Raw genomic sequence first — 18,592 nt, forward strand, 5'->3', positions numbered from 1 at the left:
ATGTCTAGGGAGGAAAGGAAAAACACAGTGTGAGGTTTTGACACTTCAGGAGTCACCAAGGGTCGGCACTCGAGGCTACTCCCATGGCCCAGACTGACTTACCATGGTTGTTAGTGGTCACAGTTCTCGTGGTCAGAATGACTGAGACGAGAAGCCTGGGGAGGTGCTGGACAGTGTATTTACCACTGGCCGAAGGCAGGGCCCGCCCCTGGCCTGGGGAGGTTTTGAACAGTGTATTTACCATGGGGCAAAAGGCAGGGCCCGCCCCTGGCCTGGCCTTCCTGGGGGTGGGGAGCTGAGCTCCTGAGAGCGCCTAGGCTTGGGAACCTCCGAGTCAGTTCTGGCTTCACAGGGACAGGGCAGGGGTGCCATCCTCAGAGGGAGAGCAATGCTGTTGTGATCCACTGGCCCGTAGATCATAGCCAGGGCGAGAAGCCAAGGGCACATTCTCTCTAGGACCCGGGGTCGGACTGTGATCTTTGCCATCAAGATGGGAAGCTCCAAAAGCAAGGCCAGCTTAGTGCAGGGGATATCTGATGCAGGGGGAATCAGCCGGGCTGTTGGGGCTTGGTTGAAACCCGGTTTGCCAAGCAAACACGTGGATTCTATTGAGGGCAGAGCGCTGTGTTCTGTGGTCATTAGAGGCATGGGTGTAGGGGGTTTGCATCATGGAAAGTCACCAGGGCCTGGGAGCCTCCCTTTCTTTATCTGTAAAATGGGAACAATAGCCAGGTGTGGGGACACATGTCTACAATTCAAGTTCTCCAGGTCAGGCACGAGGATTCCCACAGTTCAAATCCAGCCTGGTCTACATAGTGAGTGCTTGGCCAGCCAAAGCCAGGGGTATACAATGAGATCGTTGTCACAGAAAAGGGTTTGGGTTGTGTGTGTGTGGTGATGGATAATATGGGAGGGAATCGATGGGATGACATGTAGTCTTTGGAATGGGACCTGGAGTGTGGTATGGTTCTACTTTATTTTTATTTTATTTTATTTTTCTTTTTGGTTTTTCGAGACAGGGTTTCTCTGTGTAGTTTTGCGCCTTTCCTGGAACTCGCTTTGGAGACCGGGCTGGCCTCGAACTCACAGAGATCCGCCTGCCTCTGCCTCCCGAGTGCTGGGATTAAAAGCGTGAACCACCACCGCCCGGCTATTTTTATTTTATTTTTATTTTTTTAATTTTTTTGGTTTTTTTCGAGACAGGGTTTCTCTGTGTAGCTTTGCGCCTTTTCCTGGATCTCGCTCTGTAGACCAGGCTGTCCTCGAACTCATAAAGATCCACCTGCCTCTGCCTCCCAAGTGCTGGGATTAAAGGCGTGCGCCACCACCGCCCGGCTGTGTACCCTTCTAATCTCAGCGCTGGGAAGCTGGAGACAGGAGGATCCCTAGGGCTCCCTGGGCAACCAGCCTAGTCAATCAACATGACGAGTTCCAGGCCAATCAGAGACTTCAACTCCGAAAGCAGGAACAGGGTGACCAGTCCCTGAGGAACAACACCCGTGATTGTCCTCTGACCACCACATGCACACGTTCATTACACACCATCATAACACACACACACACACACACACACACACACACACACACAGATGTGGAAATGGAGTAAACACATCTCAGAGGTTGCTGAGCTGGTGGGAACAGAGAACCAAACCCTAGCCTATTTGATTCTGAAGTTGAATCCTATCTACCCCTCCAGATATAATTTTTCCATTGTTAAATCTCTGTATTTGAGGGCAGTTATGGAGGTAGGGTGGGTGTAGGTGGTCTCGCTCCCTTATTCCTACCCGACCTGGGTGACTCTCTCCTCCCCTCACCCAGACCAGCTTCCACTTGGGGAGAAGGCCATCCACTACAACGCTGCCCTGGCCAGCAGGAACATCTTGTCCTTTGTTTGCTGTGACCAACTCAACCCCCTGCTGCTGGAACCTGGCCTGGCTTCTATCCTAGGCATAAAGCCAGCCTTTCCCGAATCCGGCAAGCACGTCATGAGCAGCCTTGGGGTTCAGGAGGCTGGAGTGGCAGGTGTCTGGCTCAGCTGGGCACAGGTGGTACCTGTACTTCCCCTCCCCTTTGGCTTTGACTTCCAGAAACGCCATGGCTCTCAGTCATATTCTAGATATGCTACCAGGTGCTCGTCCATCTTTGGGCAGTGCCTAGGGAGGGAACTCTCAGGTCTTAGCCTCTGGAGTCTCTCCTGGTTCCTTCCTCGTGCTATCTAGCTGGGCTCTCTTGGACATCAGATTAGTGGTGGTTGGATGTGACCATTGCTGCTCTTGAAGCCACCCTGTGCTAAGGGACAGATTTCAGAAGCATTGTCCAAGAAACTATTTAAAAAAATTTTTTTTGAGACAGGTTTTTTATTTGTTTGTTTGTTTGTTTGTTTGTTTTTTGAGACAGGGTTTCTCTGTGTAGTTTGGTTGCCTGTCCTGGATCTTGCTAGACCAGGTTGGCCTCGAACTCACAGAGATCTACCTGGCTCTGCCTCCCCAGTACTGGGATTAAAGGCATGCGCCACTGCCGCCCAGCAAGACAGGGTTTCTTTGGTAGGTTTGGCTGTCCTGGAACTAGCTCTGTAGGCCAGGCTGGCTTTGAATTCACAGAGATCCACCTGCCTCTGCCTCTCAAGTGCTGGGACTAAAGGTGTGTGCCACCACCACACAGCTTTTAAACAGGCTTTTAAAGGTGGTGCTGTGGCTCATGCCAGCTATCTTAGTACTTAGGGGTAGAAGTAGGAGTTCAAGGCTAGCCTAGGCTACATGAAAACTCTTTCTCAAAACAACTAACCAACCAACCAGACAGACAGACAGACAGGCTTCTATGATTCATCCTGCATTACACCCCAGAGTACAGAAAGAGCTTCCACAGCAGTCCTAGGATACAAGGGGGCCTCGGCTGGTCTTCAGGATCCTGAGCTCCAGGAAAGTTCCCTTCTTCCTCAAAAATGACAAATGTGGTTGGCTGTGCCCAAACAGTTTGGTTTATACCATATGAAGCTGGGGGTGCAGCTCAGTGGTAGAGAGAATGGGCTTCACCCCTGGTACCAGTAAGAAAGGAAGAGAGTGGAAGGGAGAGAAAGATAGGGAGGGAGACAGGAAGAGAGAGAGAGAGAGAGAGAGAGAGAGAGAGAGAGAGAGAATGAATTAATGAGCATGCAATGGACCATCTACTCTTGCCCTTTCCGGAATAGCATGTGGATAAATAGCATAGTATGTAGGCTTATAAATCTTTTTCATTCAGTGTAATGTATTTGGTGGTTTTTCTAGGTTGGTTGTGTGCAGACTGGTTTTGTTGTTGTTTTTAAGTGCAAGAGATTGGGACTGGAGAGATGGCTCAGCGGTTAAGAGCGCGTGCTACTCTTGCAGGGGACCTGGGTTTGGTTCCTACTGTCTACTTTTCAGTTCATAACTGTCTCTCATTCCAGTTCCTGGGGACCTGACACCCTCCGAACCTCTGAACTGTAAGCCAACCCCAAAATGAAATCTTTTCCTTTATAAGACTTCCCATGGTTGGCCGGGGCGGTGGTGGCACATGCCTTTAATCCCAGCATAGGCGAATCTCTGTGAGTTCGAGGCCAGCCTGGTCTACAGAGGGAGATCCAGGACAGGCACCAAAACCACACAGAGAAACCCTGTCTCGAAAACACCAATAAATAAATAAATAAAATTTTACGGAACAAAAGGGAGGTGGTGGCAGACAGAAATAGTGAGACCTCAGAGGTGCGATGCCATATGTAGACTGTCTTTCTCCCCAGCCGGCCACTCAGCCCTCCGAAGCAAGGGCTAAGGTCACAGCTGGAGACAGAGAAGGTGACATGTGCCAGGTACTCATCTCATCCGTTATCAGTGCTGGCACAGCTGGGCAGGGCCATTGGGGTGGAACTGCTTTTTATCTTTTGAAGCATAGTGCTTTAACTTTGGGGTGACAGGCAACGGTGTCTCCAGGCATCGTTGAACACCTAGAGAGTCCAGAGGCTCTCTGGAGCCTTTGGGGACATGGAATACGGGGGCTCTAGGCACTGGGGACTGTCACCGTGAGCTGTTCTCAGCTTCTAAGTCTCAGTACCCCTCACTTTTAAGGCAGGGAGCCCTGAAATCCAGCGGGCGTGAAGGTTTTCCTCTGCGTGGCTGGAGACACTAAGGAATCTCCTGGCTGTATCGTCCACGTCCCTGCAGCCTGTTACTGAAACAGTTTCTCACTCTTCCTTTGTAAAACTGCCCCTTTACCCCGCTCTGGCCGATGGTGGGTCCCGTGGGATAGAACCGGCCAATGGGAATCCTTGTGACTGGATCGAGGATGGATGAGGATTTGCCCTGAGCTGGAGGAAGCCTGTTGCTGTCTGAATTCTGGGTCTGCTGTGCATATCAAATGGTGCTCTGGTGGCCAGATCCAAGAGGGAAGATCCATACTTAGAAAGCAGAGTTTCGAGGAGGGGCTGGAAGAGTTCCAGGGTCTTAGGATCTTGCTCCATGTCTGCTTCTCCCTGAGCCCAGTGTCCTCCCATTGGATGAAGTTTGAGCAGGGTTTCTGACATTCCCAACACAGCCCTGACAAACACAAGGAGAACAGCAACATCATGAAGTGTTTCTTCACCTTCCTAGGGTGGGAAAGGGAGTCTTTTTATTGTTTGTTTGTTTTTCGAGACAGGGTTTCTCTGTGTAGTTTTGCACCTTTCCTGGAACTCACTTTGTAGACCAGGCTGGCCTCGAACTCACAGAGATCCTCCTGCCTCTGCCTCCTGAGTGCTGGGATTAAAGGCATGTGCCACCACCACCCGGCTTTTTTTTTTTAAGTATATTTAACTTTATTTTATGTGTGTTGGTACGAAGGTGTCATCCCCTAAAACTGGAGTTAGAGAAAGTTGTGAGCTGCTATGTGTGTGCTGGGAATTGAACCTGGGTCCTCTGAAAGAACAGCCAGTGAGTGCTCTTAACCACTGAGCCATCTCTCCAGCCCCAGGAGTCTTGCTTTAGCAAGGACAAGTATTTTTTTTCCTTTAGATTTATTTTATTTATTTTTTAAAAAATTTGTTTTGTTTTGTTTTCAAGACAGGGTTTCTCTATGTAACAGACCTGGAACTCACTCTGTAGACTAGGCTAGCCTCAGATTTGGAGATCCACCTGCCTCTGCCTCCTGAGCACTACGATTAAAGGCGTGTACTACAACTACTCAGATTATTTATTTATTTATTTATTTATTTATTTATTTATTTATTTGTGTGTGTGTGCGCTCGTATGTGGTGCTCTTGGAGGCCAGAAGAAGGCTTCAGATCTCCAGGAACTGGAGTTAAAGGCAGTTTTGTGCCACCTGACATGGATGCTGGGAACAGCTCTGGTCTTCTGAAAGATGAGCAAGTGTTCTTTTTATTAATTAATTAATTAATTAATTTTCTATTATCAGCTTGATACAGTATAAATTCTTTTTTTTTTTTTTTGGTTTTTCGAGACAGGGTTTCTCTGTGTAGCTTTGCGCCTCTCCTGGAACTCACTTGGTAGCCCAGGCTAGCCTCGAACTCACAGAGATCCGCCTGGCTCTGCCTCCCGAGTGCTGGGATTAAAGGCGTGCGCCACCACCGCCCGGCCCAGTATAAATTCTTATCTTAATAGTGAAATGTTTTGTTGAGGCTTGCTCAGTAATTGAGTAAAACCAAAACTTACTATAAGCCACAGTCATCCTAGGGTCCCCCATTCTATATATATAGCCTCCATGGTTCTGTGGGTTGCAGTCTGATTGTCCTTTGCTTTATATCTAGAATCCACTTATGAGTGAGTACATACCATGTTTGTCCTTCTGAGTCTGGGTTACCTCACTCAGGATGGTATTTTCTAGTTCCATCCATTTGCCTGCAAATTTCATGCTGTCATTGTTTTTCTCTGCTGAGTAGTACTCCATTGTGTATATGTACCACATTTTCTTAATCCGTTCTTCAGTTGAGGGGCATCTAGGTTGTTTCCAGGTTCTGGCTATTACAAATAGTGCTGCTATGAACATAGTTGAGCATGTATCTTTGTGGTATGATTGAGCATTCCTTGGGCATATGCCCAAGAGTGGTATGGCTGGGTCTTGAGGTAGATTGATTCCCAATTTTGTGAGAAACCGCCATATTGATTTCTACAGTGGTTGTGTAAGTTTAGCAAGTGTCCTTAAGCTCTGAGCCATCCCTCCAGCCCTGAGGAAAAAATATCTTATAAAATCTTATTAACAACATTGCTTGCTTAAGTTTGCTGGCACATAATGATAAAACCAACGGAATTTATCAGGTTTTGTTAATATTCACGTGTTAGCGTTAATATCATTAGCATTTTTACTTATTTTTTTCTGTATTAAAAAAAAATGATGTGTGTGTACATTTTTGGGGTTTTGGAGGTTAGGGAATAGCTCTGGCATCCTTTCTCCCCTCTGCCTTGATTGAGACAGGGTCTCCTGTAAGCCAACGTATACACCCCGCTAGCTGGACCATGAACTTCCAGGCATTCTGTTTCCACCTTGGAATTTCTGGTAGGAGAGTTGGCATTGTAGATGCGTGCGACTAGATCTGGCTTTATTATTTATTTGTTTGAGGTATGGTCTCTCTACACAGCTCTGGCTGTCCTGGAACTCACAGAGATCCACCAGCCTCTGCCTCCCACAGCACTTGGCCTGGAAGTTCATGTTAATAAGATTTTATAAGATATTTTTCCTCGGGGGCTGGAGCGATGGCTCAGCAGTCAAGAGCACTGGCTGCTCTTCCAGAGGACCCGGGTTCAATTCCCAGCACCCACATGGCAGCTCACAACTGTCTAACTCCTGTTTCAGAGGATCTGACACCCTCACACAGACATACATGCAGGCAAAACACCAACACACATAAAATACAAATAAATTATTTTTTTAAAAAAAGATATTTTTTCCTCAGGGTGGCACCACCACGTCCAGCCCCTGAATCTGGCTTTGTGTGGGTTTTAGAGATCTGAACGCTGGTCCTCACGCTTGTTCCGAAAGCGCTTTACTCAGTCACCACCCTGTCCCCCACCCCCATCTAAATATGTTTTACTCTGTGGGGGCGGGGAGGGAGGTGGGCACATGTGCATGTATGGGCCACAGTGTGTGTGTGGAGGTCAGAGGACAACTTTCAGGGGTTGGCCTTCCATCATAGGTTCTGGGGATCAAACTTAAGTTTCCAGGTTTCGAGTTTTTGTTTTGTTTTGTTTTTCACCCAAGGGGTCACTATGTACCACAGGCTAGCCTCAAAAGCTCATGGTCCTATCACAGCAGGGGCCTGGAGCTGCAGTTGTAAACTTCCTAGCCCAAGTGTTTTGTTTCGTTTTTTTTTGAGAGAGGGTTTTATAGATCGCAGGCTGCCCTTGAACTTGTCATGTAGTGGTAGAGGACCTTGAATTTCCAATCCACCTGCCACTCCCCTGCAGTGCCTGGATCGCCGATGTTTACTGCCACGCCATGTTTCCAACTTAGTGTTCTCAAAGCGAGTGGACAGCACACGTTGGGATAGACAGGGCTCTCACTCTTCCTCAGGGAAGGATTTCCTGCCCCTCTGTGGAGAGATGGGCCAGCTGTCATCTCCTATCAGGTCTACCTCAACCTGTAGACTGTTCCAGGTCCCTTTCTTCCCAGAGCAGCTTACATGTGGGTATTGAGTGGTGGGGCAATAAACTTGGGTCACGTCACTCACCCCAGTACGGTAGGTAAGTCTGTTCTGTTCTCAGAGCTGGGGAGAAATGTCTAAGGCCCCTTTGAATCTCTACCATTGACTTCTCTATCCAGTCTCCCCGACAGCCCCATTTAATTTCACCAGTGTGGATCCCTAAAACTAACTTGCACTTCAAGCTGTGTCTCCGCCTCTGGAATGGGAGACCCAGCTCACAATAGTCCCCTTCCTTCCTATACCAGGCTTGCACAACCTCCCAGCTCTCCTTGCTTGGTGTGTCCGCCATGGCTGAACACTGCGCCCCTTGTGTCCTCTGGAAGAGCAGCATATGCTCAAATGACCTGTCCATGGCTGTTAGAAAATGCTGAGTCCAGTCATATGTGGCAGTTTGTCCCTATGGTAGCTACTCAGAAAGCTGGTTTAAGGAGGCTACAGGGGAGTCTGGATGGCCTTGTGAGATCCCATTCCAAATAGACAAACAAAAGATCTCGGGGTGGGGGGGGCGGGAGGCGGCTTGGCAACATGGTTCAACAGGTAGAGGTGCTTTTTGCCAAGCCTGAAGACCTACATGGTCTCCACATGCATGCCGTGGTGTTTGAATGCACACACACACACACACCGTAGTTTTGTTTTGTTTTTCAAGACAGGTTTTCTCTGTGTAGTTTTGGTGCCTGTTCTGGATCTTGCTCTGTAGACCAGGCTGGCCTTGAACTCACAGAGATCTGCCTGGTTCTGCCTCCCGAGTACTGGGATTAAAGGCGTGAGTCACCGCTGCCTGGCTTACACCATAGTTTTTAAAAAGTTAAAAACAAAACAAAAATAACACTCTGAGCCAGGACTCAGATCCACGCCACACTCGGTGGGGGCGTTCCAGACCTCTTGACGAAACTAGTTCCCACCTTCAGAATGTCAAGGTGCTGGTGGTGCACACCCATGATCTCAGCGCTGGAGCTGCTGAGCCAGAAGCATCACAGATTCAAGACCAGCCCGGGCTTGAAAGCAAGCTCCTGATTCAAAGAGAAAAAGCCAAACAAAAATGAAAAAGCACATGAATCCAAAGCTACAAAACAAAATAGCGGTCCAGAACTGAACCGCTGACATCCCTTGCTAACTCTTGCCTAAACAATGAAGAAGACGGTGACCCAACCTCGGTTTGTGACGCTGATTTCTGGGTAGTGATCACTCGCTGTGGCCCATTTCCAGCTGCCAGTGGAAGGTCACTCACTGGACTTGGGATGGAGAAGGACGTGTGCAAGGACACGTAGGTACAGAAGGCATAATGAGAGTCATACCAAGTGGATCTCGCTCTGTAGACCAGGTTGGCCTCGAACTCACAGAGCTCCGCCCTGCTCTGCCTCCAGGCGTGTGCCACCACTGCCGGCTGAATCTCTGTTCTTTACAGTGTGTGTGTGCGCATGTGTGCGTGTGCATGCGTGTGTCACAGTGCACACACGGACAATGTCAGAAGACAGCCTGTAGGACTGGCTTCCCTCCTTCCATCCTGTGGGCTCAGGGATTGAACAGCCTGTCGACAGTACCTCAGCCCACTGAGCCACCTTGCCCCTCTTGTCCTCGACCTCCAATGTCCCCAGGCTCACAACAATCTCCTATGGTTCCTTTGAAATGCTGACTTTCCGTTTTGTCCAGGGCCATGGTGGGATTCACTCTAACACAGCATTAAACTCCCTCTATTTGGAGGCGGGCGGTGGTGGCGCATGCCTTTAATCCCAGCACTCAGGAGGCAGAGGCAGGTGGATCTCTGTGAGTTCGAGGCCAGCCTGGGCTACAGAGTGAGAGCCAGGAAAGGAGCAAAGCTACACAGAGAAACCCTGTCTCAAAAAAACAAAACAGCTGGGCGGTGGTGGCGTAAGCCTTCAATCCCAGCACTCGGGAGGCAGAGCCAGGCGGATCTCTGTGAGTTCGAGGCCAGCCTGGGCTACCAAGTGAGTTCTAGGAAAAGGCGCAAAGCTACACAGAAAAACCCTGTCTCGAAAAACCAAAAAAAAAAAAAAAAAAAAAAAAAACCAAAAAACCAAAACTCCCTCTTTGAAATGTTGTGGGCATTCAAGTAGTTGAAGTGATAAGACCTGAGAAATCGATACACAAACTTGCTTAGGAGCCAACAGCGAACTCCGAGGAGGCAATAGCGGTTGTCTCTCTGCTTTGGTTTCAGGGGTGAGGAGCCCTGTGCCTGGGGACCAGGTGTAGGAAAACTGGCTGGGAAGCTGATCCAGCCTGGGGCACATCAAAGGAACCTTCTCTCCACGTGAACCAAACTACTCTGACATCAGCAGCTCCGTGGCTTGCATAAGCTGAGGGTGAAGTTACTCAAGGCCAAACATTGATCCCCTCCAGGCTAAACCCGTGTCCCAGGCTTGCAAAAAAAAAAATCTCCTATGGTTCCATTTGGAATGCTGACTCTTGATTCTGTCAAGGGCGATGGGGGAGTTCACTGTTGGTCTCTGATTTGCTGAGTTAACTTTAAAACACCACATAACCTCCCTTAACCTTTTTGACTATTTAAAGAGAGCTGTTAGGAGTCCCTGTCACCTACAGGGACAGGAGTGATAAGAGGGTCTAATGATTTACATTCAGCCTCATAGCCTTGGATTATCATTCTGAGACAGGAGCGCGTGTAGCCCAGGCTGGCTTCAGACTCACTAGGTAGCTGAGACTAGCCCGGGATTTCTCATGTTCCCCTCTCCCACCTGTCAAGTGTCAGGGTTGCAGGTTGTGCCAATCATACCCAGTTTATTCTGTGCCGGAGACTGAACTCGGGACTCCACGCACAAAGGCAGCAAGCACCTCCACCAACTGAGTTATATACCTGTCCCCAGGTAGGTCTTAGAGCGTTTGACAGATGAGGAAACGGAGGCTCACAGCAGCTGAGAGGGTTATACCAACGGGGAGAGATGGGCCTCATCTCTCCTCACTCTCTGTCCTAGTTAGGGGTTCCGTTGCTGTGACGAAACCGCATGACCAAAACAGCTTGGGGAGGGGAGGGTTTATTGGGCTTACACTCGGCAACACTGCATCTTTGAAGGCAGTGAGGGCCGGAACTCCAACAGGGCAGGAACCCAAAGGCAGGAGCTAATGCAGAGGCCATGGAGGGGTGATGCTTACTGGCTTGTTCCTCATGGCCTGCTCAGCCTACTTTCTTATAGAACCCAGGACCACCAGCTCAGGGATGACACCACCCACCATGGGCTGGGCCCTTCCCCATCAATCATTAATTTATGAAAATGCCCTCCAGCTGGATCTTATGGAGGCTTTGTCTCTAACGAGGTCCTTCTTCTCTGATGACTCTAGCCTGTGTCAAGTTGACATAAAACCAGTATACCGTCTATTTTCTCCTCTTTCTGACGGTCTTGTTGCCTTGGGCTTTTTGTACAGAGAGGGGTGTGAAGGCCAGTAAACCTGCACTTGAACTCCAATGCCTTAGGAGCCACGTGGGTGACATTGAGGGCAGAGCCATTTGGCGCTGTGAAGCATTAGCTGCTTCCCACATGCTGCCAACAAAGACGATTACAGATCTAGACTGTGGGGACATGGACCAAGGTTGGCTCCAGAGACCAAAGAGAAGTTAGGGATCCAAGTGCTCCTGGGAGCTCTGTTGATAAAAAGTTATTATTGTATCCAGGCACGGTAGCAGTTGCCCGTAATCCCAGAAATTTGCGAAGCTTGGGGAAGAAGTATCTTGAGTTCAAGGCCACCCTGGGCCGCATAAACTCTTGTCTAAGCTAAAACAAGTTGCAGTGTTGGCAAAATGCCATGGAGTCATCAATAAGACAGGGTCTACAGTCACCTAGGAGACAAGCCTCAGGCATGCCTGTGGGGAATTGTCTAGACTATGCTGGCCTCTGGTGTATCTTCGAGGGATTACCTAGATTCGGTTAGCTGAGGTGGGAAGACCTACCCTGAAGGTGGGCAGCACCATTCCTCGGGCTGAGAAGGCAAGTTGAGCGGCGGCATTCGTCGCCCTCTGCTGCTTGACGGCAGACAGCGTGGATTACAGCTTCGCTGCTTCTGTCAGTGTCAATAAGACAAGTAGCTAATGCACTCCATTAAAAAAAAAAAAAAAAACTATCTGGGCTAGACAAATTCACTGACTCAGTTTGCTGAAGCCTAGGCCAAGTGTTAAGGAGAGGAGCTTATCCAGGAGTACAGTGTCTCCTTCAGGGATGATGGGAAGAAATGTTCTGGAATTAGAGGGAGGAGGTGGTTGCACTACATTGTGAGTATACCGGATGCCACTGAAGCTCTTACTTTATTAATTTAGAGACAGGGTCTCACTATGTAGCCCTGGCGGTCCGGAAACTCACTCTATAGACCAGGCTGGCCTCGAGCTCACAGAGATCCGCCTGCCTCTGCCTCCGGAGTGCTGGGATTAAAGGCATTGTGCCCCGCCTGCACATTTTTAAATACTGGGAAACAGGATAGTATTTTCTACTGAAGTTGGATTAGACATGGAAAAGCGCATCTCAGCATGTGACCCTGAATTGTCCCAAACTGAGCATACCTGCTTACCCAGCTCGGAAATGTGGGCCTCTCGCCTCCCTTCCTCCTTCACACTCTCTGGTGTGTGTGGCTGTACATGTGTCTGTTCTGGACAAACTGTCACGACAGAGGAATTGATTTTCTTCTTTTTTTTTTTTTTTTTTTTTTTTTTTCGAGACAGGGTTTCTCTGTGTAGCTTTGCGCCTCGCCTGGAACTCACTTGGTAGCCCAGGCTGGCCTCGAACTCACAGAGATCCGCCTGGCTCTGCCTCCCGAGTGCTGGGATTAAAGGCGTGCACCACCACCACCCGGCTGATTTTCTTCTTTTGATGAAGTTTGTTTATAACAGAAATAGTAAGAGTTAACCTAGGAGATGAAAGAAATATATATAATTAAGAGTAACAAATGGGAAAAAGGAAGTTTGAAAAACTGGTAATCTTTTATCATTCTTTATCCATAAACAATGAAAGACATTTTGGCCTTGTCTACAGTCTTTTAAAAATATATCCATATATATATAAAGAGAGAGAGAGACGTTATACTTTTCTTGATATATTTTTTATATATACTTCTTTGTTTTTTGAGATAGATACTCATGTAGCCCAGGCTGGTCCCATACTCACTGTGTGTAGTCAAGGATTACCTTAAGCACCTAGCCCTCCTGCCTCTACTTCCAAAGTCCTGAGATTATAGGAGGAGCCATTACTGGCTCTTTTCATGTCTTTTCTCTCCATTTTCGTGTGTGTGTGTGTGTGTGTGTGTGTGTGTGTGTGTGTGTGTGTGTGTGTGTGTCTGAGTGTCTGTGTGTCTGTGTAGGCCAAAGGTCGATGCCCACTGTCTTTCTCCATCACTCTCCACCATATTTGTTTGAGACAGGATCTCCTCACTGAGCCTGGGGGACATCGATTTTTGTTAGACTGGCGGGACACCAAGTTCAGGGGCTCCACAGGCCTCTGTCTTCCCAGCGCTGAGGTTATGAGTACATGTTCCACACCTGGCTCTTCGTGGGCCCTGGGCTTCAAGCTCAGGCCCTCAGACTCGTGTGTCAAGGACTTTACTCACTGAGTCTTCTCCTTAGTCCTTTTTTTAAAAAATCAATTAATTAATTATTAATTAATTAATTTTTCTAATTTCTTAAAAACTCTTTGGGCACCAACTTGCACAAATCTGCCACCTTTTGGGCTCTTGAAATCTCACTTTTTTATTGTTAAGAAACTCAGGAAAGCCAGTCAGTGGTGGTGCACACCTTTAATCCCAGCACTCGGGAGTCAGAGGCAGGTGGATCTCTGAGTTCGTGGCCAGCCTGGTCTATAGAAAGAGTTTCAGGACAGCCACCAAAGCTGCAGAGAGACCCTGTCTTGAAAAACAAAAAACAAAACAAAACAGAAAAAAAAAAAAAAGAAAGAAAGAAACTCAGGAAAAGAGAAGATGGACTTTTGGACCAGGGCTGAGGTGAAAGACAGAAATAACACCAGATTGCCACTTCTGACCCACAGATCCCGATAGGGTGGGTCTCTGTCGCTGGCTCTGTCTCCCGTTTCCTATCTCCTGGCCTCTCTGGTTCTGAGGTGAACATTATAAAGGCATGTCGCATAGAGGAGACAAGCAATTCAGGCTCCTCCTGATCCTGGCAGCGTCCTAAGACACGAGTTTTGTTCGGCTGTGTGTGGCCACTGCAGGCTGTATTCCCAACACCCAGGTGAAGGAACAAAGATTGGTCCCTCCACCTCTCATACGCTGCTATCCCAATGAACATCTAAATGTAAACAAGGCTCTGTCCACAGTTTCTGAGAATCCGGGCCAAACATGTATATTTGGGGCAAACATTTACATACCGCACCAAGCGGAGAGGGCAGAGAACAGCCCAGCGTTGGGATCTGGGCACAGAGAGTCTGGGAGGAGAGGGGTCATCCGGACCTGAGATGCTGTTCTGAGAAAGGGATGAGCAGGCATTAAGTCCCTGAGTGCTAGAGACTGCTAGATGCTCGGTAGCACTAGAATCTAAGTAGTGTGAGTATCAGGAGGAAGGAGGGAGGCTGAGAGTCTGAAGGTAAACAGAGACCAGAAAGGCCATAAAGGCCACAAGAAGAGCACTAGAAAGTCCTTGAAAGCTTTTAAGCAGCATGTGACAACGATGCCCTTTAGAAAGGTTACTCAGGCTGCGACAGGGAATGAATAGAAGTCAGCCGATAGGCTGTAATCAGGGAAGATGAGGGATTGCGGACAGGATTAGAGATGAAGGCTATGATGGATGTGAGAGCTACCCAGAGGGATGGGACATTCATAGGTTTCTTGATCACAACCACACTGATGTAACAGCCTAACACAGTCACTTAGACAACAGCCTTGGTTTTAGGCGGCTCTAGTGGGACTCTTCTCCTTGACCTTGTTATTTGGATACATTTCAAAGCTCAGAAGACTTGCCAGACAGTTTCCAGAGACATCCACATACCTTTCTCCTGACTTACATATTGTTACATTTGCTTCTTCATACCATCCTGTAGCTTTTAAAACTCCACACCACTTGCAAGGTGGTTGCAGAAATCATGATCCCTTCAATACTAGGCCATTTATTGCTTTTCAGTAAGGAAATTGTCTTATGTAATTATAACAATATATCACATTGACATACTGTGACATATACACTATATAGCAATATATAATATATGTAATATTATATATCATAATATAGCATATAATATAATTATATATAACATATATGTATCACCTTACCTGGCTCCAAAAGCATCTCTTGTTTGTTCGTTTATTTATTTGTTTATTTATTTATTTAGTTAGTTAGTTAGTTAGTTAGTTCATTATTTAGTTTTGTTTTTCAAGACAGGGTTTCTCTGTGTAGCCTTGGCTGTCCTGGAACTCACTCTGTAGACCAGACTTGCCTCGAACTTATAGAGATCTAGCTGCCTACCTCTGCCTCTCAAGTGCTGTGAATAAAGATGAATACCACCACCACCCAGCAACCAAATAGCATCTTTTAAAGTTGCTACTTGAAAAGAGGAATTTTATTTACTTTTATGTACACCAGTATTTTGCCTCCATGTATGTATGTAATACCACATGTGTGCTTGGTGGCCAGAAGAGGGAGAAAGATCCTCTGGAACTGGAGTTATAGAAGGTTTGTGATGCACCCTGTGGGTGCTGGGATACAAACCTGGGTCCTATGGAAGAGCAGCCAGCGTTCTTAACTGCTGAGCTTTCTCTCCAGACCCCAAACTATGCAACTGCTTTTTGTTCTATCGTTCTATCTATCTATCTATCTATCTATCTATCTATCTATCTATCTACCTACCTACCTACCTATCTATCTATCTATCTATCTATCTATCTATCTATCTATCTTCTATCAATTATCTATCTTCTATCATCTATCTATCTATCTATCTATCTATCTATCATCTATCTACCTACCTACCTACCTACCTACCTACCTATCTATCTATCTATCTATCTATCTATCTATCTATCTTCTATCAATTATCTATCTTCTATCTATCTATCTATCTATCTATCTATCTATCTATCTATCTATCTATCTATGTGTGAGGTCAGAGGACAACTTGCAGGAGTCTGTTCTCTCCTTCCACCTGATGTGGGTTCTGGGGATTGAACTTGGGTCCTCAGGTTTGGCAGCAAATAATTTTACCCACGGAGCCATCTCACCAACTCATTGAGCTGCTGCATCCTCTAGCCAATCAGGAATCGTGTATTTAGTTATCTTATCTTTCTCCCTCTCTTACTTTTTGCTCAATATCTGTGTCACTTTGTGTATTGACACAGGATCATGCTACACACAGCCAGGGCTGTCCTCAAACTTGAGATCCTCCTGCCTTAGAGATTTCAGGTGTGCACCACCATGCCCAGCTTCTGAGCCAATGAACGACATTCATATACTTTGTTGTATATAATAATACAGGGTGCATCTGTCTTGTTGTTGTTGTTGTTGTTGTTTGAGATAGGGTTTCTCTGTGTAATAGTCCTAACTGTCCCGGAACTTGCTTTGTAGACAAGACTGGCCTCAAACTCACAGAGATCCGCCTGTCTCTGCCTCCCCAGTGCTAGGATTAAAGACATGTGACACCCCCACCCAGCTACAGGGTGCATCTTAAGGACATTGTCCTGTATAACCATGGTGCAAGAACTGAATCAGAAATTTAACATTGGTGTTATACAATCTCTATCTACATCTTCAGGTGTTCCCAAGAATAGCTTTTATAGTGTTTTTGGTGGGAAATGGAACAAGATCCCATCAAAGGATACACGCTGGGCTCGGTTGACATATCTTTGTTTTCTTCCTTAATCTAAGGCACTTGCCTAACTGACCCTACTTGTGTATGTGTGTATGTTTCACAACATTGACCTTTTGGAAGACTTCAGGCCAGTTGTTTTGAAGGATGTGTCTCAACTTGTCTCCTTCCCCGTGATTAGACTCAGGGCAAACATGTTTGAATACTATGCAGGTTGATGTATCTTCAGTAAAAAAAAAACATTAGGTATGTAAGGCGCTGGGTTTGATCACTAGGTTGAGCTGGGTGGATATTTTGGTTTTTCACATTTTGCCAGCTAGAAAAGTCAGTTATTGAAATGTTTTTCTTTCTTTCTTTTTGATTTGTTGTTGTTGTTATTGTTTTTGGTTTTTCAAGACAGGGTTTCTCTGTGTAGTCCTGGCTGTCCTGGACCAGGCTGGCTTTGAACTCACAGAGATCTGCCTGCTTCTGCCTCCCGAATGCTGGGTTGAAAGGTGTGTGCCACCACCTCCTGGCTGAAACGGTTTTCTCAGCTGTCAAATAAGGGTAACAACACACTTGGCTTCATTGGGTTGCTGAACTGTCTGTCACATGTAAGGCATGTAGAAAGGTATTTGAGATCTCTGTTTTTCTCTCTCTCTCAAGGTCCTACTTCATACATGCACCTGCCCTCTCACTGAGTCAAACTCCCATCCCTTATTACTATTTTAAAATTTTATTTTTATTACATGCATGTAGGCCTGCTAGTTTTGTTTTTTTTTTTTGTTTTTTTTTTTGGTTTTTCGAGACAGGGTTTCTCTGTGTAGCTTTGCGCCTTTCCTGGAACTCACTTGGTAGTCCAGGCTGGCCTCGAACTCACAGAGATCCGCCTGGCTCTGCCTCCCGAGTGCTGGGATTAAAAGGCATGCGCCACCACCGCCCGGCTAAGCCTGCTAGTTTTATATCGACTTGACACAAGCTAGAGTTATCTGAAAGGAGGTTGGAGCTTCAATTGAGAATATGCCTCCTTAAGATCCAACTGTAGGGCATTTTCTTAATTAGTGATTGAGGGGAGAGGGACTAACCCATTGTGTGTGGGGCCACCCCTGGATTCTATAAGCAGGCTGGTCCTGGTCCTGAGTTCTATAAGCAGGCTGAGTAAGCCACGAGGAGCAAGCCAGAAAGCAACACCCTTCCATGGCCTCTGCATCAGCTCCTGCCTCCAGTTTCCTGTGCTGCTTGAGTTCCTGTCCTGACTTCCTTCATTGATGAACAGTGATGTGGAAGTGTAAGTCGAATAAACCCTGTCCTTGCTAAGTTGCTTTGGTCATGGTGTTCCATCACAGCAATAGTAGCCCTGACTAAGACCATGTGCAAGGGTTTTGCCTGCATACATGTATGTGTACCATGTGTGTGCCTGATGGTCACGGAGACCAGACGAGGGCATTGGATCACTGGGAACTAGAGTGACAGACAGTAGTGAACTTCCATGTGAGTGCTAGGAACCATTCCTAGGCCCTCTGCAGAGCCATAAGTGCTCTTAACCTCTGACCCAGCTCTCCACTACCATCCCATTTCTGTTTTTACCTACATTTATAGAGGCCTTGACACGGCTTCATATTCTTCGCCACTCCAGCACCGTATGGCAGAAGTGAAATTCAGTAAGAATTTGGACACCCTTAAGAGACATATTGCTGTTAGTGTCACACGATGAGGTAAGAGGTCAGAGGGTGAAATTATTTAAGCTCACACAGGCTACAGTCAGTGGCAATAGTCCAGTTTTGAACTTAGGTTTGTAGGGATTGTGCCATGAGGGATAAGAAACCCGAAAGTGGCTGGGGATATAACTCAGGTGATAGAGTGCTCCCTAGCATCCATGAAACCCTGGGTTTGACTCCTCAGTATTATATAAACCATGCCTGGTGGTATATGTCTGTAATCCCTGCCTATGGAGGGAGAAGAGGCAAGATCAGACTGGCCAATAGCTGAACGGGATAAAGTTAGGCAGGAGAGCCAAACTGAGAACGATGGGATGAGGAAGGGCAGAGTCAGGAGTCGCCATCCAGATGCAGAGGGAACAGGAGATGAACGTGCCATGCTAGTAAAGGTACCACCATGTGGCAGAGCATAAATAAGGAATATGGGTTAACTTAAAATATAAGAGCTAGTTAGTAATAAGCCTGAGCTATTGGCCAAGCATTTCAAATTAATA

The sequence above is a fragment of the Peromyscus californicus genome, unplaced genomic scaffold (assembly GCF_007827085.1).
Source record: "Peromyscus californicus insignis strain IS unplaced genomic scaffold, ASM782708v3 Scaffold_2__1_contigs__length_46816999, whole genome shotgun sequence".
Taxonomy (NCBI): Eukaryota; Metazoa; Chordata; class Mammalia; order Rodentia; family Cricetidae; genus Peromyscus; species Peromyscus californicus.